General features: G+C 39.8%; 1 long non-coding RNA gene across 1 annotated transcript; it reads right to left on the bottom strand.

Annotated features, from left to right (window-relative positions):
* Nucleotides 1-6,733: 6,733 nt before the first annotated feature.
* Nucleotides 6,734-17,747, bottom strand: LOC135280711 (uncharacterized). The gene is made up of 5 exons (XR_010347565.1): nt 14,842-17,747; nt 12,334-12,411; nt 9,740-9,854; nt 7,835-8,321; nt 6,734-7,645 (listed from the first exon to the last, which is right to left on the bottom strand). It is a non-coding gene; the product is annotated as an uncharacterized LOC135280711 (long non-coding RNA).
* Between the last annotated feature and the right edge of the window lie 5,371 nt (nt 17,748-23,118).

Here is a 23,118-nt window from a genome sequence, read left to right as displayed (position 1 = left end):
TTGCATGTTGATTGCTTTGCTAATTTCTTGCTGATAAACCCTTGTTTTATCTTCAGAGAAAATGGTGGATTTTTATCAAGTTTCTCAGTGAAGGCTGGTGTGCTGCAGGGTCTCAGACATCAGCTGCACATAGGAAATGAAAAATAAAAATAGAACCTTGTCCTTCTCTTGGCTTGTACCAATACCAAGTCAGAACAAGTACAATAAAGTCAATGGAGTTATTTCAGTGTAAAATGAATGGATGTCAGTGTGACTGAGAGAGGAAGAGGGATGTCCATCCATTTTTTTTCTGGCAATAACTATATTATCACTCTCTTGCAAGGAGGTGCACAGAACATAGCAGTGAGACAGGCAAACAAACAAAATGTGATAGAGTTGAATTTTGAAGGTGGTGCATTTATCTGCTAAAAATCACCCAGTGGCTTTCAACAGAGAAAATGGGCTCTGACAAGATGGTGATATTGGAAGGTAGTGGGTGGAGGGTGGGGATATTAGGTACTGATCTGATCTCAGAAAAAAAGTATTGCATTTGATTTGAGGCAGAGGTGACTGGAAACAATTCTTGTTATTCCTCTATGATGATGTGTGATGGATCTCTGAAGGGTTATTATATATATGAGTTGAATTAATGAAGTTTATTTGTTGGGCATCCCAAGACCCTCATAGTAATATATAACCCTACTTTTTAAGCCATGTTTAACGGTAACAGAAAGATGATCCAAATATTAATCAAAGATCACAGGAGATCATCATCAGAATTAGAGAATAACAGAGAGATGAAGTACTTTCCTTTTCAGCATCAATTGGTGAAATGAATGAGGAAAATCCTGTGGGGTTTTTTTGGAAGCATCAGTTGAGAGACCACTGCTGAGACAGGGAAGCTGTTTTGATGAGCCATTGCTTTGTTCCATTAAGGCAGAGCCTTTGGCAACAGCATGAACAAGATACACCACACTTTGAGGAGTTGCCATTACAGGAGTACCAATTGCAGTGATACTTGAAGAAATTGTATTTTTCTTCCTTTCTTCCTGAATCTAATTTAAGTTGAAAGTAGTTTTCTGGAATGGTAACAGAGCAACAGTAACCACTGGTTCTATTCAGCTTACACCCAAATAAAATGGTTCATTTCAGCTAAGTACAATATCATGCAATGCTGGTTAGTTTAAATGCTTTGTTTAGAAGGTTGTTTTTTGCTCAAAAAAATTATGCAGATACTGCTGAATGAGCAGTTAGGAAACACATGTTTCCGAACTGCAGTTACAAGTATTGTAAAATATGATTGATACCATATGCTTTCATTCTTTTCTTTTCTGCTTTTTAAAATGCAAATTAAATTTTGGAAAAAGGGTTTATGCTATTTTTATATTTCAAAATTAATAATAATAATATTTTTTAAATGGTCTGAGACATGTGGTATGAGAGGTTATTGCTCTGTTCTGCCACTAAAGAGTCCCAGCTTTGGTTCTGGGTGGAACATTTGACTCCCTGGGGCTGGAGGCTGCTGTATCAGCCAGCTGGTGGCCAAGTGCTTGAGCCAACTCCACCAATTAGTTGAGTCCTCCCATCCGGTGGCTGGACTTGTTCAGGGTATGTCTTGCACATTTTTTGCAGCTGAGATGGGAATCAGGACTCTCCTAATATATTTGTGGCAGTTCTGCAAAGCTCACCAAAGGACCTGTGGAAAACAAGGTTTGGTTGGAAAACAGCCTGCAAATGCACCATGGAGGTACAAAAGAGTTGTGTGGTCAAACCCCTTAATAAGTAAGGGAGATGTTACTTTTGGAAAGTGTACTCAGCAGTCCAAAAAATCAATGGAGTTTAAAAGATGCTGTAAACCAGAGATCAGCAGACATACAAAAGCTTTATTTTCCTAGAAGACTGGTAGAATTAGTGAGAGCATTCAATGCAGAGCCAAATATGGTCAACATTCTAAATGCTTTGCTATACAAACTGCTTGGGTCTGTTCTCAGAGAGAGCTGCACCTCGTTGTAAGAAATCTTTGCATGGTCTCCGTGAGCTCTAAACCTCATTTAAGATCTATGCTGACACTGAAGCAAACACGAAGAAGATGCATAACTCACAGCTCAGAGGTAAAAAAAAGGCTACAGCTGCATTTCAGTGATAGTCCAGCATTAAGACCCCCAGTACCACATGAAAAGCTGTGTGACTATATAATATTAAATACTCCTCTTACTAAATTTTTCCCTTACTGACTTAAGTTTGTTAAAAAAAAGGTGTCACAGCTTAACTCTGTCCTGCCAGGCATTCTGCCAGCACAGATATTGTCTGTTCATGCCACTCTTACCTTTAAGCCAGATCAGATATTGTGTGTCTAGACACATCCAGTATAAATCTGGCATAAACTCCACGTTGTGCAGCCTGGTTTGTTCAACAGAGATGGAGCTGTGTGTATCTGCCCAATCTGAATTAAGCTGTTACTGCTGAACTATCACTTAGCTCAGAAACACGCTGCTAATGACAGCAGGATGATGGTCAGCACTTGAAATGCACAGAAACTTGGCCTCCCCTTCCCTCTGTCAAAATCTAATATTAATAGGGGAAACTCTCTTAAAAGCCAATGGTATAAGTGCAAATGCAAATCTTATCTTTGTCTTGTTATTTTAATATTTCATTTCCTTCTTTCCATATGAATTCAGCAACTCTATTATTGCCAACTGTCAGAGATATGTGGGAAAGAGGAGGTGGTGGGAATAAAATAGTTTTATTTATTGGAACAGTGGGAACCATGGAAATGGACCCTTTTCTGCAGTTTCCCTGGAGTACCACTGTATCCTGCTGCATTACATTTTGTACATTGATGTCAGCAAGGCAATCCCACAACAAGGTACTCAAAAAAAAAAAAGGGGAAATACAAATGTAAAATTTTAAGAGTGAACACTTCAAAAGCTTTTCACGTGTATTGTATTTCACCTGTAACTCCCTGTCACTATTACCACTATTTTCTACTTCAAAGGAAATGGTGTGGAGTAAATAAACACAATCCTTTTGATATGTGTCTCTGGCCTAGATGCTTTTGCAGCTCAGCACTGAAGTGAATTAATTTATGACAAATGCTATTTATACCCTGTTTCATTGTGGTACCTGCATAGTTGGGCTGCACTCACTGGGAGTCATTGTCTTTGCTCCATGTGTTCCTGAAGTGCTGACTTGTTCTGAGAGAGCCCAGTATTGCCAGACCAATAAACCACAACCCAAATATATGATGCTGGGAAAAATATCCAGGAGTATTCCAGGGGTGCTGTGGTCCAGCAGCAGGTTTCTGGTATTAAGGAGATTTGTGGATGGGGTCCACGCACCAGGCTGTGCAAGAGGAATGTTCTCATTCTAGTGGGCAGCAAAAGGAAGAGCTGGGTCTCACTGCAAACCTTGTCTCATCCCCTCTCCACCTCATTCCTCCACCCCCTCATTTCTCTCCATGAGCTCCTCCGCTTTGTTTATGTTTTAAGTGACAAGACACAAACCAGAAATGGGAACGGGAGTGAGCACGGCTGAGTTTGCAGGGCTGTGCTGGAAGCAGCGGGCTGTGATTCCAACACATGCATTTGGCATTTTGCAATATACCGCCTCTTCATCCTATGCTCTGCCTGGATTCCAAGGGGATGATTCATCCTGACAAGGGAGCCCATGGCTTCTATAATGCCAAGCATTTACTCTGCAAAACGTGAGAGACAAGAGGAGAGGTCTATTCCTTTCTGTGTTTCCTGAAGCATTCTCTCGTCTTTCCCACCCCCTGCCCCATCCTGCATATTTGAGACAGACTTTCCTATGAGAAACTTTGTGTTTATGACATAATTCCATGGTTTTCAACCCAACTTCTTCTGCAATTTTCCCCCCTCCTTCTCTTCTCACAATTCAAAAGCTGTATGAGATTGCCAGTACAATTAAAGCCATGGGAAGAGGAAAAAACTGGGTATAAGGCCTTGATAACCCTTTCAGGGTCATTTGCCAATAGGGAATGAGGGTCAGCCACAAATTCCAATTTTAGTGTCAGTGACAAGCGGTAATAATCAAAGGAACACAGGAAAACAGATACGTGATCTGAAATCATCTATAACCAGAAGTGTTTATCTAGAAATGCTACTCTCTGGCAAGATGTCTATCTTCTCTTTTTTGCATGTATTTCACTTTTGGAGAATAGTCCTTATCTAACATCTAACTCCTTTTGCAGTCCTAGTTTGGAAAGGTCTCACTGGTCACACGTACCTTTGCCTAGAAAGGAAGGCGGCTGATTACATATTTTTCTTAACTGGCGAGCGACTTGCAGAGAACAATGCAAGATATAATTATAGAGTTGCTTTCAAGGATGAAGATAAATGAAGCTGTTGCAGCCATGGGGGTAAATGTTGAAAGGTTCATTGCCCACTGAGTGAAGAAAGAAACCATTTTGTGACCAAAGGAAAACCCAACAGAAAGTTCCTAGCGATGGGCCTTATGTGTATTTGCTTCAAAGCAGGGCTGGGGTTTGGAAGGGCTGCCTGAAGAACACCTCTAGTTTTGGTCAAACTCAACTTTGAACATGAAGAAGAGAATCTGAAATCTGGGAGATCTGGGAGCTATAATGAAGGTGTAGCCCAATTGTTTCTGTTCAGGGCTGTTTTTGTGTTTTCTTTATAATTTTGGATGAAGTTTTACTTTTTGAAGCAATGAAGATTCTTCCTAGAAATCTTTTGCATTCAAGAAATCAGTCCAGAAGTGCAAGTTGATTCAAGCTCCCTATAGGTGACATGATTTTCTCTGCTGATGATACCCCAACACATAAAATTTCTGGATCTATTTTCTGGCCAGAAGTAGCACCAGACTGAGACAGCAGCTGGGGAAAAAGCTCTGAGGCTTGGCTCGTAGAAAAATATGGGGACTGCTAACTTTTAGTGAAAGCTTCTGTGGATTTACCCAAAGTGGAGTTGATCCTGAATTTTGGGGCTCTACAGTATTTCAGTTCTAGGGTTATTTTAAAATCTGGGTTTTCCATTCTGGTCTACATATAACCTAGATACTTGACAAGGAGCTGAAAACGTGAAAACAGAGATTCTAATGAACTGTAGGTCTTTCTTTTGATTAATTTGTGCTGAAAATATAGTGAAATTTATTGTATTTTCTTCCCCTGACTGTATGGAATTTCCCCTTACTGTCTGTGGCCATCATTAGGAAGTGCACATCCATGCAATAATTTACAACCAGCAACAAAACAAAAATAGGCATAGGAAAAGAACCACCTCTTAATATTTTCCAGGAGATTTGGTCTTTTCATCCAGCCCATCCACTGTGTTTAATTTAGAACAGTTCTTAATTTAAGGTGAGCCAATTTTCTTACCTGTCTATCATTAAAAGAATAATGATAAACACTGATGTGTGAGGTGCACTGATATATTGAATAAAGCCCCAGTACTGTTCACTGAGTGGAATCCTGGAGATAAATACAGGAAGGAGACAATTTGTTTTTTAAAGTCTTGTTTACTTCTGGTCAGGATGAGTGAGAAGAAATCAGAACAAACACACCCAGCTCATCACTGACTTGGAGATGTGTAGCAGCATGGCAGACAGGCTGCGGAAAATAAACAGTTGGAAAACCATGAAGTCCTGGACCTGAGCAATCCACTTGCCTGAGTCAGCTGTGTCTGTCTGCAGGTGGAGAGCAGTGCCATTATAACACTTTGACTTTTATTATATTCTGTATTTCCCATGATGGGTAGGCTCACCCCTTCCCTACAGGTTGATGATGCTGTAAACCAGAAGAGCAGAGAAACAGCCAGCTAACCAAAAGTCAGAGTGCTGGCCAAGTGAATTGCCCTTGAGAAGGCTGAGACCCCAAGCTGAATCACAGCCCTGCCACTGCAGCCTGTGAAAGGGATGTGCACATTAAAGTTTTACTCATAGGAGAGAGAATCCATGGTCAGTGCAGAATCAAACAATTTTCTTGTCCACAGCTGTGGGCAAAATATTCAGGCACATCAAGGATTACTTACAGATATTTGGACAACAGACAAAAGCCCCCACAAACAGTGGGTCAATCAAAGCCCTTGCCACAGGGCATTTGGGCCATTCTGGTGGTTATGATGTCTGACTTGTGAAAACACCACAGGACTTTCCAAAGTTGTTAAGAACTTAGTGAAACCCAGATGGCAAGATGGGGGATTTTTTCTGTCTCTTTGTCAGCTCTCTACAGGGGGTGTGAAAAGTTATCTGACCCTTAGCTTTACTTCACATAATCCCACCATAACTCATTTCTGTGTGGCTCTGACATAGGATGACATGCTATGCTCAAAGCCAGCCTGGAGAAGCATGCCTGAGCTTGGAAGACTTTCAAAGTATATCCAGACTTCCAGGGTCTGAGGACAGGTCTGCAGTTCTCACAGATGGCAATGTTTATCACTCTGCCTTTGGCACCTGGAAAAGCAGCACAGCAGGTACTGTTGGGGTTTGTTCATAAACTGGTTGCTTTACCATGTATTTTAAACAGCAACCATATTTTTAGTATATCTAAGATCCATTAATGGCAGCATGCTTTATGAAACCACTTCCATCACAACATAACATTTGTGTTTTCTGTTTCATGGAAAGCAATATATTTGTGGTTTTTCACAGTCTTTTGGCCAGGGTCTCAGCTGGTAACGATTGGCATCATTTCATGGACTTCAGCTTTGATGACTTACAGAGAATCTGGCCTCTGGTATGTGGATGAAACTGTAGTGATAAATGCCTAATCCCATTTCTTGGGAGTTAACAAGTTTATTTATGCCCAGAACAAGAGAGACAACAGCCAGCAGAGAGCAAATTTCTTTACTGTCAATATTTCTCAGGGTTCTCCTGTATTGCTGGACACGGAGGCATCCCCCCACATGATTGAAGTCAGCTGGATGAGAGCCATTCTAGTCAGAAAAGCAAACACAGATCTAAAGTGAACAAGTGAAAAGCCCAGGGCATTAGCTCAAGCACAGAACCACATGTGTGCCATTTTGAAAAGTCATGACAGATTCATGCTGAGGTTAATGTGCCACTCATTATAATTAAAGAATTCCTATTTATGCTTCTTACTTTGATGCTGACTTTCAGTCATTAACACTGTGGGTGAGAGAAGTTCACTGTGGTCTCAGTGCCTTCAGCTGCTGAATCTCCACTGAAGGAGAAGGTGAAGAGCTGTTTGGATGGGATGAGTGTCACTCAATATTGCTGGGGACAGTCTGACACTGCTTTTGCAGCACATGTTAAAACAGTGCAGAAAGACAAGGCTCAGGATTAAGTCTCGTTGGATAAATCCGTATAAAATTTACTATATTTTATGGATTTTGGAAAGTGTCCAGACAGTAAAGGACCTTCAGTTATAAAGGTGAAAGAAGGAAATTCAGTCATGACTCTCCTTCAGCTTCTTGTCTTTAAAGGAAAAAAAAAAAGAAAATCTGTGTCTGCTCTGCTACACTGTGAAAGACAGCCTGTGGGCTGAAACACTCTCCAAAGACCAAAGTCCTGTTTTAGGAGCTGCTGAGCACCTATCTGTGATATCCACAGCCATTCAGCAACTCTGAAAATCTGTTTTTGAGATGCTTGGGTTGATCTTTATCCAAGACATGAGAACCACTTTGTTATCTGGCTCTTTGGTCCCTTCTGTCCATGCTTCATCTGCAACCTACTGAAGAAAGACATGGGAGAAAAATTAATTGAAAGGCTATTTTCTACTATATCAGTAGGAAATATCACCACAATAGAAAAACCACAGAATCAGAGAATGATTGAGGTGATTCTGTGATTTTCCCATTGTGGTGATTCTCACCTCTAGTCTGTCTGAGTACAGAGTTTGAACATTCAGACCCACACAAACCTCACACACTTTTTCTTCAGTGAATGCTGTCCAGCCCAGTCTGTAACTGCTGCTCCTTTCAGCTGCCATGCAGAGGGTTCCCACCCAGCCACTGCCTGGTTTTATGTGAGGAGTTCATGTCTGTGTTGAGAGATGTCCTTGGAAATTAGCAGGATTCTAAAGATAGCCAGTATCATGTAAATCAAACGTAAAGCAAATGTTCTTGCAAGCGAGGAGATGATCCTCTGAGGATATAGATCACCTTGTCCTGTGTTTCTCTCTGAATTGTGAGGCTACAGCAGCCATTTGTCCGCCAGAAGGATGAAGATGGCAGGCTGCAGACCGACAGTGTTTAAAGACAGCAGTTTCACTATTTGACATGTTTGTCCATGCTAAGATTTATATCTCCATCAGTGGGTTCCTGAACCAAGTGCAGCTGCATCCTTCTTGAAGTTTTCTTTTGCAGGAAGAGTCTGAGCATGAGGGCTGGGGACACAGAAGGTACAGGCTTCAAGAAAAAACAGCTGATTAGGATATTCATGTGACACGTCCCTCAGAGCCAAGAGGTGGCTAATGTGACTAAAAACTGCAGCTGCATTGCAGAAGGCCTATATTCATGTACACAGCTGGAAAGCAGAGAGAGATTTAAAGTGTCTGTCTTAGCCATGATAAAAAATATTGGTAATTCAGGTTAACTTTCAACTTCAAAGCACCTGCAGTCTGATACTTGTGCCAGGACTAAATTATTTGGCATGCACCACTAAATGGTTTTCATGTAGGTGAGATAAGTCCGCCCCAAGTTTTTTCCCTCTTTTGAGAATCAGGTTCATCAGGTCAATATGAAAAGAGATGTGAGCAACTGAGGCCTCATCAACTTCAGTCTGATAAACAATGTTCACTAAAGCTTGGTTCTTTTATCCAGAAACTAAACTAAAACAACACAAGATTACAGTTAAGGGCTTACACAGATCTAATTTTTCTCCAGCAATGTAAGAAAGAGGAATTCAGCCACCGCAAACATCTATGGACTGCTCAAAATCTGAAGTCTGGCCACTAAGAGGGTGACAGATTTTGCATGGTGTGGTTCCCAGAGATTGTGAGAGAGGACTTAGACTTGTCCTACCTCAGATTCTTTCTAAGTAGAAGCTAGAGAATAATGGTGTAATTGTTCCAAAGTATTTGGACAATTAGGAATATACTGTGCTGAACAGCTTTCGATAATTAACACTGAGCTGAACTGCGTGGATGTTGTGGATATGTTCATGTGTCCAAGGAGGTCTGGTCGAATTCGTGGAAGGACCTTAAAAAATGCTTACAAATCATGAGTTATGGGTGGGTGGTGTGATATGCTTGACCTGTTTTTATACTTTTGGCTAAGAAACTGCTTTTGCCATAGATGGAGACAGGATCCTGGTCTGGATTGAATTCTGTTTTGCTTCGGTGTGGCCATCCTTCTTTCAGTGCTGTTCCTGTCTGTCATGGAACACATGGACATTTGGTCTTTGCTAAGTGCAGCACAGGGACAAGTGATTCCTTTCTATTCATGCAAGGCAGTGAGATTGTTCTTGTTCCAGCACATAAGGAAGGGCAAGCCCTTCCTTACCCATCCCTTGCTGCCACAGCTGCTTCTGTGGGTGGGAGAGGCAAACCACAGCTCCCTCTGGAAGAACAGCTCTGGAAACTCCCTCAATTGAAACTTTGCTTTCTTTCCCTGGCAACAAATTACTCGTGTACAGCCAAATCCCACACTCACCATTATAGGGATTTGGTTTTTCATGAGGGAAAAAGGGCTTTTTCAAATGCTGCATCAGAACGACCCCTAGATGTGATTCTGACAGTTTTGGTTATGTTTATAAAAATGGTAATGATAAAAAGGATAAGAATATTACTGTCTTCATTTTCGCTTATTTTTAGTCCCAAACTCACCTCAAAGAATCTGCTCTGTGATGTCTTTGTGCTACCCCAGCCAGCTGTGATATTACACAACATGAGGGTTTCAGGCTTCAGTAGAAGAATTCATAAGCAACACAACTTGTGCCACCTGGGCATAGAAAGAAGAGGAAGAAACCCATTTTTCCTGTAAAAATCTTAATGCAAAACCAAAGGAAAGAGAGTGTGGATGTGCAAATTAAATATCCTTGAGGTTTTTTTTGGTTTTTTTTTTGGTAAGGATATTTTGTCATCAGACACCAAGAGCTGTTTAAGGGATGTTCAGTAGAGAAAAGCTGAATGTCCAAGGGATTCTAAGTTACTTTTCTTTTACAAAGTAATTCAGTTCTTTGCACAGGCACATTCAGTGAAATACTGAATATTACACTGTTATTTCCTTCTCTTCTTTTAGATGCCCAGTAATAACTACTTCAGACACAAATATAGTAATTTCAATGAAAATAGAAAGAGCGTGAGAAAACAAATTACATTTAAAGTGTAAATATTCAGCCATGGAATCATTAAAGAGACACAAATGTTGAAAAAAAGAAGTTTACAAACTCCATGTCTAACAGAATCTGGCTAGAAAAGAGTTTAACTGTCCTTCTAGAAAACAAAAATTAATTTGCTTTGGCCAAATTAAAATTAATTAAAATTATGCAATGTTGCCCTTGTGTTAATTTTAACGGTGAGGTTGTTGTGATTTAAGGCTACAATTAGTTCTAGTGTTTGAAAGAGAAGCACTGTAATCGAGACAGGACATTTTAATAATCCTGGTTATAAACATTTAATACATCATCTTTAGGGACTCACAAACACATTGTAATTAACTTTTACAACTGAAATAAATCAGATTGCATTAGCATATTGCAAAGGAAAAAATCATTTGCATGATTGAAAACAGCTTCAGAAAATTATGTATAACAGGCTTCGTGTAAACATCAATGCAAGCTAGTCTCAAACTTTTACCAAGATATTTTTAGGTTATTTTTAGAACATTTAAAAAACCACTCACATTTCTTTTACCCCTGTTAAATCTCTCCCTGCATCAGGAATGTCACTCACTTTACCTTGTACTTTTTCATACCAGTAATAAACGTGTACATGACCAAGGTCAACGAATAGCATAAAACACAAGATTAAGGTCCTGATCCTGCAAGCACTCAAGTCATGTGAGGAACTTTGCTTGTGTAAAAGCTCTGTTGACTGTATCAAGCCTGCTGATATGAATAAGTTATGCTGAAGTATCTTCAGGGTTATGGTATTCATCATTCATCTCTACTCTTCACCAAAGAAAGCATAAACAAAGTACACTGGGGGAGGGGAGAACCCCCACAAAAAACCCCCAGGATTTGAGCTGCAACTTCAGCAAGGAAAAAGGAGAAATTATGAAAACAACCAAAGGCCAAGTAGGAAACTGCTTTCAGTTTATTTCATTTATTGCAGATACAAAGGAAATGACTGACCTTTTGCCCAGACATGCAGATCCACCTGCTTCCAGGGAGCTTTGATACAGATTTGGAGACTGAACATGGGAAAATTCATACTTAAGTTATCTTTTTATCCCTGAGTGTTAATCTGAACAAAAAATTGTGTTCCTCTGAGTTGAGAAACTCCAACAGTGGCATTAAAATATTTGGCAGAGTTTTATATGAGATTTTCTGACTTAACGTCTTTATTAGATAATATGGGATCAAAGCAGCTTATTAAAAAACAAGCAAACAGCAAGAACAAAAATGGAAAAATCTCTTTTACTTATATATGTCTATAAAGTAGACCTCCAGTGGATGAATGTGACTTTCCCTTCTTGAGAATGGTCTGTAACTTGTTGATTGTTTAAGATACATTTAACCTAACCAGGTCTGAACCTGAGAATTCATTTAAAGAACTACTGTTTTGGAAGTACAGCCAACTCTGGGGATAGTGGTGTAAAAGTGGATGTAGATAATTGTAAGTCTTGCCCATAAAGCAAAGACTAGATGCAGAGAAAGGAAGAAAGTGGCAATGTGCAACTTCAGTGGGAAATAAAGGTGTGAGACTGAAAAAGGGAAGTTTGAGGTAAAGTCCTTACAGACTGAACATTATTTTCATTTGTCATTGGGAAGGGTCTTGATTTAATTTCTATTGGTTGAAGAACCTGGCTTTCTCTTAACACTTTCTCACTCTCTATTTAATTTTTTTTCTCTCACTTAAATTGGGAAGTTGTAGTTTTAGAAAGAAAAAGAGGAAAGGAGATGAACAAAACTTTTCTCTTTTTTTTTTTGCCCCAAAGACCAGGGGGAGAAATCTTTTCCTCCTGAGGCCACAGTGTATTGATTCAAAGGAGCAGTAAGTTAATTAACACGAGTAGTGGAGCCTCCTGCATAATTAACAAGACATTTACCTAAAATCAATAATCTAATTGCCACACCTACCGTACATGGGGGACAGTGTTTATCCTGTTGAGAAAGCCTCATTTATATCTGCATGTTAACATGGTGATTCGTGGTTTGTTTAAGAGCCTAACCTGATCTGTAAAGTGATAATTTATTGAACGATCAATTAAACTTTTTAACCTTGCAAATATAAACAGGTAATGAATAGCCACAAACCTATTTCCATACGAAAGTTCACGCATCACAGAGATTTTCATGCAGTTCAGATTATATTTCATCAGTCCACTTTGAGACCTAGTGAAGAAGAATGAGAGAGGAATAATTTTTCTTTGAGAGGCATCATTTCATCATCTTCCTTGGCTTTTGGTCCTGTGTTTATATTCCTTAATATCAAGCTGATCTTGAGTTACTCTGCCAGCTTTCTTGTCCCTGATGGTTGAAAAGAAGGATCTGGGGAACATGGAGCGTCCTCTTCTAAGGAAAACAAACTGTGTCACCAACAGAAGGTGACAACCAGAAGACTGAGAGCTGGGCACAGATATGACAACAAAAAGCACTATTAAATTGCTCTTATTGCACTGAAGGACAGCCCATTGTAGATCCACCTTTATGTGTTTTAGTATCACCACCCTGTGAGGCAAGCGAGAGTAGGTGGATGGGGGGTTTACACAACCAGAGAATCGCCTTGCACTGGGGCTGACAGCTGGCATCCCTATCTGAAAAGCTGGGTCCACTGAAAGCTGCCAAAATCTGGAGCCTGAAATTGTTTAGACTCCTTTAAAAAGTCCTGTCTTTCATCTTGCAAGTGCAAAATAGGAATTGAAGATATCCCAAGAAGTAATTTTCTTCTGCATTTTCAAGTATATGTCCCAGCTTGTGCTAAAATGGCATGGGGCCCAGCACTGAGGTGTCAGATTGTTTTAAATTGTATTTTTCATTTTGGCATGTTGATGTTTTCTAGTCTTAACCAGATTTTGCTGGTGTGGAGAAACAGGAGACAAAATAACAAATGAATGTAATGGTTTTCAAACCTTATCTTCAGAAAGCTGGGACTCACATGATGCTGCTTTTCCAGAGAGAAGTTTTGATTTGGTTTGAGGCAATGCTTTTTTTTTAATATTATTTTGCAAGACCCAAATGAGTACTTTGGTCCTCACCAGGAAACCACTGGGATAATTCCACTTACCAATAACATAAATGCTTGATAATGCACAGCACCTAATAATACTGGCTAAGAATATGCCTAAGAGTATATAACTTGACCAATAAATCTATCTTTGAATTCTTGGGGCCTTTTGACTTTTATAGGTACTACTGTGAAAGACAAATTTGAACCTGTCAGTCACCATCCTTAGTAGTATCTTAAAGCCACGGACTGTGGCTTAGCAGAACTCTCAAATCCAAGGTCATGTATGAAAGAAAAAAAAATAAACCCAGATACACTAAAATGCTTTTTAACTTCTCTGCCTGTAGCTATAGTTTGATAACGAAATTTTTTACTTCAATATATTTCAATAAAATTGGGACTACCACATTTAGTGAAATTTGTCACAGGAGTGAAAAGAGCAACTTAACTGTACATGCAGGAGAGAGGGACAACAATGCTGCCAGAATTTCTGTCCCACCATGAATGTCTTGCTGCAGTGTAGCACTGTGAGTGTTAATTAAAACATTTGGGGGTTAGGTGAGGGAAAGAAAACCAAAAAAGAGGGATGGATGATTTAGATACACATAAAAATAGTTTTAGTATTATTAAGCTTTCTATCTTAACTGAGATAACAATGAAATGTGAAATATAATGTTCTTAAAATTGATTTTTCAGTGAGATGGTCTCCATCTTAAAAGACCCTGCTTTTTTTAAAGTATAATTCTTTAGTAATTTTTACATTTATAATTTCTTAATTTTTATTTATTTTAAGTTCTTTAACTGTAGTTGCATGCATTGAGGAAATTAAAAATTTGAAATAGCACCCCATATTTTCCCTCCTTCTGGCTACTGTAACTCTCTTTACTGCTACCTGGCATCTTGTTGTTTTGTCGGACGTGCCTGCTCTACACTAAACAGGAAGTTCCCCTGATCTGGAGCTCATCTGCTCACTCATCACTTTGAAAAAAAACAAAATTCTGGAATATCAGTGGAATTAAAAGAGGTAGCAAAGACACAGCAATAGTTGAGAGTCATAGTCAGTGGCTGAAGCATGAGACCACAGTCCAAAATCCTTATGTGACAGCTCAACCTCAGGACTTATGTGATTTCAGTCTCCTTTTTCAGCAATATTTTCTGAACTCTTCATGAATTTTTAATCTTTGTTTGACCCAGTTCCACCAAAAAAAAAATTGTGAAAACAAAACCCAAATACGAATGCAGCATAATGTTTGTTATTCTTTTCTCTAATCTTGAAGTAGCTCTGTTTCTTCACCTGTATGCAGGGAGTTGAGGCTGCTTCTCTGGTATGTGCAACATGCAGCAGTCTCTTATGGATGAAAATTTCAAGAGTGCTGTGAGAAAATTTCTGCCACTAGAAAAAGGGCATTTTGCTGGGTCAAGCCTTACTTCTCAGGAACTGGAGAACTTTTTTTTGGTTTTCTTATCTGCATGCCACCAAGACATTCTAATTCTGGGTCTGGACAGACAGGGCTGTGATTAACCACTTTATCTGGCAGTAATTTTTGTGCATCACACCAAGGCTGGGATCCACTTCTATTTTTCATTAGAAAATTTACCTGAGTTTTTTGAACATTGTGAGAGATGCAGCACTGCAAAGCCTGAAAACCAGCTTGATGTTGCCATGATGTCAATGCTGCTGTGTGGACCCTACAAGAAAAATATCTGGATTTTCTTATCTGAGGAGCTGGGAGGGGCTCCTGAACAAGTGTCATGTAATTATATGTAATTATGTCCCCCTTGTATTATCAATGATATATGCTCTGCCTAATGATCTATGTATTATCAGCGTTTCCTTTTAGCCCCCTCCTATGTTTTCTCTATGTTTTATCTTTAACCCCTCTCCTCTTCCTGCCTCACCATCTTCACCCCACTGACCCCCGTGACAAGAGCGGGGCTGCGTTAGTTGGACTTTGTACATGCACCAAAAAAAGAAAAAGACATCCCAGCTAATGTTTTCAAATTAGCACAGCTCCAACTCTGGAGATTCTCATTAGTTGTTGGCTGAGATTTATCAGCTCTCATTTGCCTAATATGGAGCCTAACTTTAGGCGCCTGGCCCTTTCGGTGGGGGGTAAGAGAGAATAGGAAGGGGTCTTTTGTCATTGCCATGTGGGCTCACTAATTTGCTCTGCCTAATAAAATTACAAATGAACACAGCTTTGCTCATGTTGCCTTTATAGGTTATAATAACCTTGGTACCCCATAACCTCCCGCTAGCTGAATTAATCAGATCATATTAATATTTCTTCTTACTTTCTTTTAACTGGTTCTTCTCTTAATTAAAGGGGCCAAAGATGTAAACAGGGTAGGTGACTAGAAACATGGCGTCAGGTTATAAACAAGGCTCATTAAAAAGATGGATGTGCCAGCAGACTGCGAAAATTGCTTACTCCGCAAGTGTACATTTTGTAATTTCCTGACGACTAAAAGGACTAATACCAGATCCTGCTTTTCTTCCCTAGCCCCCACCCTTTTCTTTTTAAAGCATGTATAAAAGATGATAATTTTTGTAAGCTGGGGGAACGCAGAAGAGTTCATTCATCAGCTGGGATAAAGGCCATTTTTATTAAAAAATCTTTTTGCCCCTCCGACAGATTGAGATACAAAATGGGATGTTGATATAACAACAATAAGTGAAAGAAATCAACCTGAAATATAGAGATTTTGGAAAAGGATGGGGTATACTAGCAAAAAAATAGGTTTATGACTAATATTAAATATTTTTTTATTATAATCCCCATTAAAACTTTATTCAACTGTAGTTGCATTTCCAGAGGTGGAATCAGTAGTATTTTTGTGCACAGTTTAGAGTTGGCAGGGTCTGTGCTAATAGAGACAAGCAGGGTGTGCTGTGCCTGCAACCCTCTCCTCAAGCACACAGATCTTTCTGCTGTATCCAGGCAGAAAGCTGTCCTACATGCTCCAACTGGTAGGAGAACCCACTAATTCACATTTTAAAAGTTATGTGTGAACTTCATATGAAAAGACGATCTAGTTCTCTTACATAAATAATTTATGTTTTCACTCATTAGTAACTTCAGTCCCCTTAATATTGAAACTTGGCCTTGTAATATGTAATATTAAATTCAGCTCCAGTAGAATAACCACTGAATAAAGCAGTGCACAGTTTTCTCTCTTCCAGTGATTATTAGTAGGAAAGACCAAACCCCTGATTTTTCTATCTCCCTTTATCCCTTCTCAAGAAGAAGGAAAGTCATTCTGACAGGATGATGCACAGCATGACCAGAAAAGACCTCTCTCCTTCATGAATAAATTAGAGATGAAAGTTTCACTGATCCCCTTGCATTTTTATGGAGGGACCTCATCCTAATTTACCTAAATGCTTTGAACAAAACGAAAGAAAAATGTAAGCGGCGAAGGTGAAAAGGTTAAAATCTATGTTTAAATGGAAGGGCATTTTAACAAGAAGGCTATGTTGCCTACCTGGATGTGATTGGGAGATCTTATTTTTAAGTTCAAGCATTTAAATAGATAGATCACAACACAGAGTGTTTTTTTCCCCCTCATTACTATTAAGTTTTTGCAATAAAGAGCCTGTGTGAGTATTTTCATTCTGCACCTATGAGTGCCTAAACTGAATTTGATTGATGTCAATGAATGTTTTATAGTATTAGTCAAAAATTAATAATGATAATAAATAATAATAAAAATCTGCCTGTGATGTATTAAATTTATTTGAACTATGGAACAATAGATTTCAGCCTTTAGGGTGCTTCCTCAGTTATCTAAAATTCCTTTAGGTTTAGGGGGAAGGAATTGCCTTTTCTATAGGTAATTTTGAATTCTGTGAAATAGCCTACATTATTTTAATCCAAAGTGGAGAATTCTACAAGTTGCTTAAACATTCATTCTCTGAAGTTGTTCAGGTGTACTTCTGGAAAAGTACTTTAAAATCCTGTGGAAGCCAGCAGTTTCATCCCTATTATATTCTCCAGCAGTTTCCTTATAAGCTAATATATTTTTATGAGTATCACTTAGGAATAATTAAAATACAAAAAAAAGACACTCTCATTTTCACGTCAGTTATTATAGTATTATTCAGAAGTTTAATGACTTTGGAAGATGTTCTTCCAAGCCCAGGTGTACTTTTTTCAGTTTAGTATCTCTTTGCTAGTGGAGCTTTAAGCTGGGTCCAAATTCCACAGGGAAGAGCAAGTTGGACATTTGTCTGAGAATGACAGCCTTTTTTTGTTTTGATGTGACTCAAAGTCTTCTGGATGCTTATTAAAAAAAAAGAAAATAGTCACTAGCTATTTTATAAGAGCTCCAAATACACTTTGTCTATCCTGTGGGTGAGAAAAACACCTGCACTGAGATTCAGGGCACAAGTGGAGAATTCTCCAAAACACCCCAGGATTTAATGGATGAGACAGCATTGGACCAATTGTGGAGGATGTAAAATCTTTCAATTTAAGTGGATCTATTTCTTTGTTAGTTTTGATGCTTTATCTCTTTAAGTACAGTGCAAAAAAAAAAAAAAATCAGTTTGAGCAAAGGTTTCTAAACAGTGCAAGCAAAATGCAACACTTCAGTCACTGCAGAGAGGGCTCCTGGCATGGTGGAAGGGGGTCATTCTCACACCCAGGCTGATATGGGGGTGGGTGAGGTGTCTGTGATTGTTGCTGTCCAGTTATCCTGCTTGTTCCAAACTAAACACCTTACACATAGACAGCTACACCTGGGCCACAGGAGTTCTGGTTTGCAAGTTGGTGTAATTTAAAACCAGCCCTGTCTTTTCAACATCCATCACAATTTCAGAAATTCCAAAACCACATTAAAGTAGGTTCAGCTTCTGATTTTTAAGCCACTCTATATCTGTAAAAAAGGAAGTCAGCATTTCAAATCACCTAAAAGCCCGTTCTGTTCCCTCAAAATCTCTAGAAGGATTATACCTAAACTAAATTTTACAGTTTGAACCAAAATGATGAATATAGTGTTTAAGAGGAATCATGACACATATGCAAATATTTTTTGAAAGAAAAGGTACTGTTCATGCAAAATTATGGTTATGTCTGTGGCTGTGTCATCGCATTTTGCATTAGGATGTAATTTCCCTCCCAGTTTGAACCACCAAATGTGTGTTAAAACTTTAAAAAGCCTATTAACCCTTCACATGCCTTAGATTTTCTACCTACAGGCTCCTGAAAATACAGATTAGTTGTCATTGTGTTATATTTGGACACCTATTTATGACAATACCTGATTATATATGGTAAGCAACTCTTGTCTCTTTACTCCTCAGACAAAGGTAACTTGGTTTTGATGGTGCCAGCTTGAAATCAAACATTGCCAAAATAGTGAGAGTGAGCAAGAAAAGTTAAGAGTTTGGGTTTTTTCTATAAAAAGGACTGAAAAGTTCCAAAAGCTTCAGCCATTCAAGTGCTTTGTTGTTTTTAAATTGGGGTCACTATTGATACAACAAGGCAGAAAAGGCATCCGGGTAAACACGTCCCTCAAGCCAAGCTGTCATAGCACACTCATCCATGTCCATCCATTAAATGTCAGTGCCTTTGTGGAAGAAAAATGCCCCTTCCCAAGGACAGTGGCCAGGCCACGTGCGTGTGCCTTGTGTGTGTGTTTTTTGAAGGCTGACAAGGCACCTCTGCCATTTCCTCGCCTGGAGCTCTACCCACAGGCGGCCGTGCCGGCCCCCCTCTCCCAAATGTTATTATTCTGTCATGAGCCCTTCTTTGGTCAGGATGTTACTTCATTTCCACCTTTTGTCTCAGGTTGAATGTGAATGATGCTCTTTCAGCAATATACGGTCGCTCGAGCTCCCCGCTGCAGCCTTACATAAATATACAACACCCGTCTCGGCCTATAACTCACTTCAGGCCTGGAAAAATAGTGACTTCCTTTATTGGCCAGATTCTTTCGCAATTCCCAACAGCTGTATGTTTTCACCTCCGAGGATCCTTATCTTCAAGTTTCCATTTGTCTCAGCACTATTCCAGTGGATTGCCAATAAAAATGATTCCCATTTTTATAACCCCTGAGAACGCGGGGAGCGGGCTTTCCAGAAAAACCTATTTTTTGGCAGGGGAAAAAAAAAAAAGGGGAAAAAATAAGGAGAAAAAAAAAAAAGTGGCTCCCCACAACTTAGCAGAAGGCAGGATTTAGCCTTCACACAAATATTTGAAAGTGTGAAACTTCCCGAGCAATCATCACAGCTCCTCTGAGATGGGAACGGAGACTTCCAGCAATCTCTGAAGCCGCTCAATCAAGGACTCTTAATTTTCCATTTGAGCAAGAGGAACGGCTGCAAACGGAACATTTATTAACACATGCGCCTCACACACACAAAGAGAGCTATATTTACAAAGAATTAAACTTGAGAGCATGAAATAGCCTTGTAACCATATGACAAAGATACACTTAAAGAGATGTAAACACTAGGTGCAGGGAAATTTGCCAGGTTAGAGTCAGCTGTATCACTCTGTTTTATTACTATACAACTGTTTACTGAGAAAAGACAGATGATGGCTGATATACTCTGTGTGTTATCATAAGGGCTTGCTTGGGAGCTCTTTGTGACTGACAATTGCTACAGCCCTATGCAAAAACCTGGCCTGGGGAGTTGTTTTTCTTTTAATTCTTCTCTGTCCATCATTCCAAAGCATTAACAATTCTTTTAGAAAAGCAAACTGGCAAAGCATCCTGAGTGTTTTGTATCACTCCCATGAGACAGTCACTAAAGAATTTTCTTCTCCTTACAGGGTTATTGGGTTTGGTTCTTCCAAGGATAAATTTTTTAAAGCTTCTCCCCTGTCTGGGCTATGTAAATCCCAGATTCTCATAGCCCTTCCCTGACCAAGTCTTGGAGAAAACCATGAAATACCTTTATAATAGTTCTCAGCTCCAATTCTGCTGCTAACAGCTCCTAGAGTGACTTCTAGGAGGAGGTGGTGTTCCTGTGTCTCCCTGGAGACATGCAAAGCTGCCATCAGGTTGCCCTGAAATGGGTTTGAAGGAACACAGAAGAAGAGTGAATGCAGCACATGTGCCTCTTTCATCTGATTAATTTCCATGATGAAAAAAAAGGATTTCTAGGTATCTGAGAGAGATGGTTTAGAGCACATTGGGCTTCATTTATCCTTACTGTGGTCACAGCACTAAGACTGCAACAGAAGACAGCTCCAGTAGTGCTCCTTTCTGCTTCCCAGAGTGGGTCCCTCAAGTGGGGCTGGAGGGGAAAGGAGGGGAAGAGTGGAGAGCTGTAGAGGCAGGTGTTGCCATCTCCTCATCTCTAGCTCTGCAGACATTTACACAGCAGGGAATTCAAGGCCCAGGTCATCCTGCTTCACTCCAGGTACCCAAAGCACTGAAGCTATGAACCAAATCACTCTGCAGTCAATAACGAGAATGAGAAGGATGCTCAAAAGGCATGAACCATCCCTCAGGGTCACTTCCAGCTGGGGTGAACCCAGGCCCTGCTATCTGCTGTCACTGAACCAGAAACTCCCTCTTCTCACTATTTCTTTTCCCTGTGACAAAAATTTTGGCCCGTTCTTAGGTTCAAGTATTTTGCTCTGTCTCGCCTGAGGAGAAAAGGGGAAGGGTTCTTTCCTTATGGGTTCCTGATCTAAATGAATTATTGCAAGGCTTTTTTTTTTTCTTAAAGCCTCGGAAAGGGAATTTGAAGCTATTGTATTTATCTGACCATTATGAGCACTGTAAAACATGCTGTTTCACATTGTAACATAAGCTCTTTTTTAAAGTATGCCCAGAGTATTTGTAATTGTTATCAGGCCCAGATGTATCCGAGTGTCAGCATGAAGCACTGAGAGTTGGCTCAGATGTACAGAATGTAATTAGCTCAAAGCCCTGTGCGCTTAGTTTGTAGTGGAAGCACAGACTGATAATAAAACCAAAAAAAAATGAAAGTGGCAAAGGTTAAAATCTATTGTTCACAGTGCTAAAGCTGTTCTGGGGGAAGCCAGTGCTGGCTGCTGCAGTGCTGGAGTGCTCAGACTCCAAACGAGATCAGAAGTGAGCCAGTGACAAAGGTTAGTTCAAAATAGGTGATGATAGACTAACATTAAATTGACATTATTCTCACAATAGTGGCCCAGACATTTGGTCTATCTGCTCTGGTATCCTGCCTCTGACTTGCGCCAATTCCCTCATGTGTCCGGAGGAAGAATAGCATATGATCCACACACCCACTTCCCACTGAGCTTCCAGGGACTTGTGAAATTCCAGATGTGGTGGGAGTGCAGGGATGGTACCAACAGTTCCTGAGCTGCATGGGAACCATCTATTCACTCATGTACTCATCTACATGGCTGCCAAGTTGTTTAGCTTGGGGGTTTTTGTCTGTTGTTTTTTGTCATATCCAGGAAAAATCTGATTTTTCTGATAGACACTTGCTGGGAACATAGGAACAGCCCCCATCTTCACCAACTGCTGCCCTCTACTGAGTGGGAACACAAGCCCGTGTCCAGGATTCTGGAGCTCAGCACTGCCCAAATTAAAGAGTCTCCTCTTGCTTGAGTGACTTTGAAGCGTGTGGATTTGATCTCTATCCCTACAGCCACTATGACATTTCCAGAGGCTTTTGTGTGCACTGTGGTGACAGGCACGACTTTCCGAGGTGGCTATCGGCTCGTTAAAGTACAGACACTTTCTGGGCTGATTGTTGTTAAGGAGACAAATCTTAGCACTTGCAAAAAACTCTGATAGTTACAGTGCTTTGCACGGATACAATGCATAGGGATGTGGGTGTATTTAAATTTAGATGTGGGCACTTGCATCACATTCACAAATGCAATAAACAATATCTAATAACATTAATAAGGCACAGGCACATACCAGTTCACAACAGGAAATTCAAATCTGAGGGTGACATGCTGATCTCAACTCCCTCTGTTTAGAAAAAATAAGTCAGAACAGCTTGAATGAAGGACAGAGTGTCACAGCCTTAACTTGAACATTTCCTGGCTTTTGTTGGTTTGTTTCACAGCCTTCACATTCCTTAAACACAGGTTTGTTTGATTTTAATTTCCTTTTCTCCGTTAAAAGAATGAAGAAACATGTTTGAGGGGAGCCCTGAGCATGATTTCTTTTCACAGCCACAGCTGAAATTTCCTATGTTTGTTTTTTCTTTTAGAATGTTTAGTGTTAAAGAGAACTTCTGGGGAGGTGATGCAGCCAGAGACAGGACACATGTTTCTGACAAGAAAGACAGTCTGAGGCTGTGCTGGTCATCTAGCACGTGGTAGACCTTGGTCCAAGTCCTTCATCACCAGCCCCAAAATTTGGTGAGGAGCCTTAGGCCAACGTGTTTGGATCTGCATGGGGATTGTGGTGTTCCAGGGTCTAATTCTGTGGTGTTTGCTTTGCAGGTGGGTAAATGGAAAAAAAGCAAAAAACCAAAAAACCCATATGTTTGGGCCACTTGAGAGACTTGGTCAGTGTTTCTTTTACAATACTTACCTGTGTTTCTTTTACTATTCTCACACCCAAGTGTACAAGTGTTGCTGTGTTAAATTCCATCTTCTCCAGAGCCTGACAGCCTTAGATTGCTTCACAGTTCACATCCACAGACTTTTCCCATATCATATGATAATACCATACAAATAAAAATTTACAGTAAGCAAGATCCTTCTTTTCACTTTCAAATTGTTGTTATCACTCCAGTTTATCCCTCATACTCGCTCCTTTTCTCTGAAAGAATTCCTATAGAGGAACAAGAGGCTTGGCCATTGTCCTGCTCACATTTTCCCATGTAAAGCCACATCTTGCAATTGTATTTCAAGAACTGACCTTACCTACAGGATATTATTTTTCTTGTGACTCTTCTAACCCAATGA

This window comes from Passer domesticus, chromosome 14 (genome assembly GCF_036417665.1).
Source record: "Passer domesticus isolate bPasDom1 chromosome 14, bPasDom1.hap1, whole genome shotgun sequence".
Lineage (NCBI taxonomy): Eukaryota > Metazoa > Chordata > Aves > Passeriformes > Passeridae > Passer > Passer domesticus.
The sequence above is the reverse complement of the archived record's forward strand: the minus strand, read 5'-3'. Positions and strand labels throughout refer to the sequence as shown.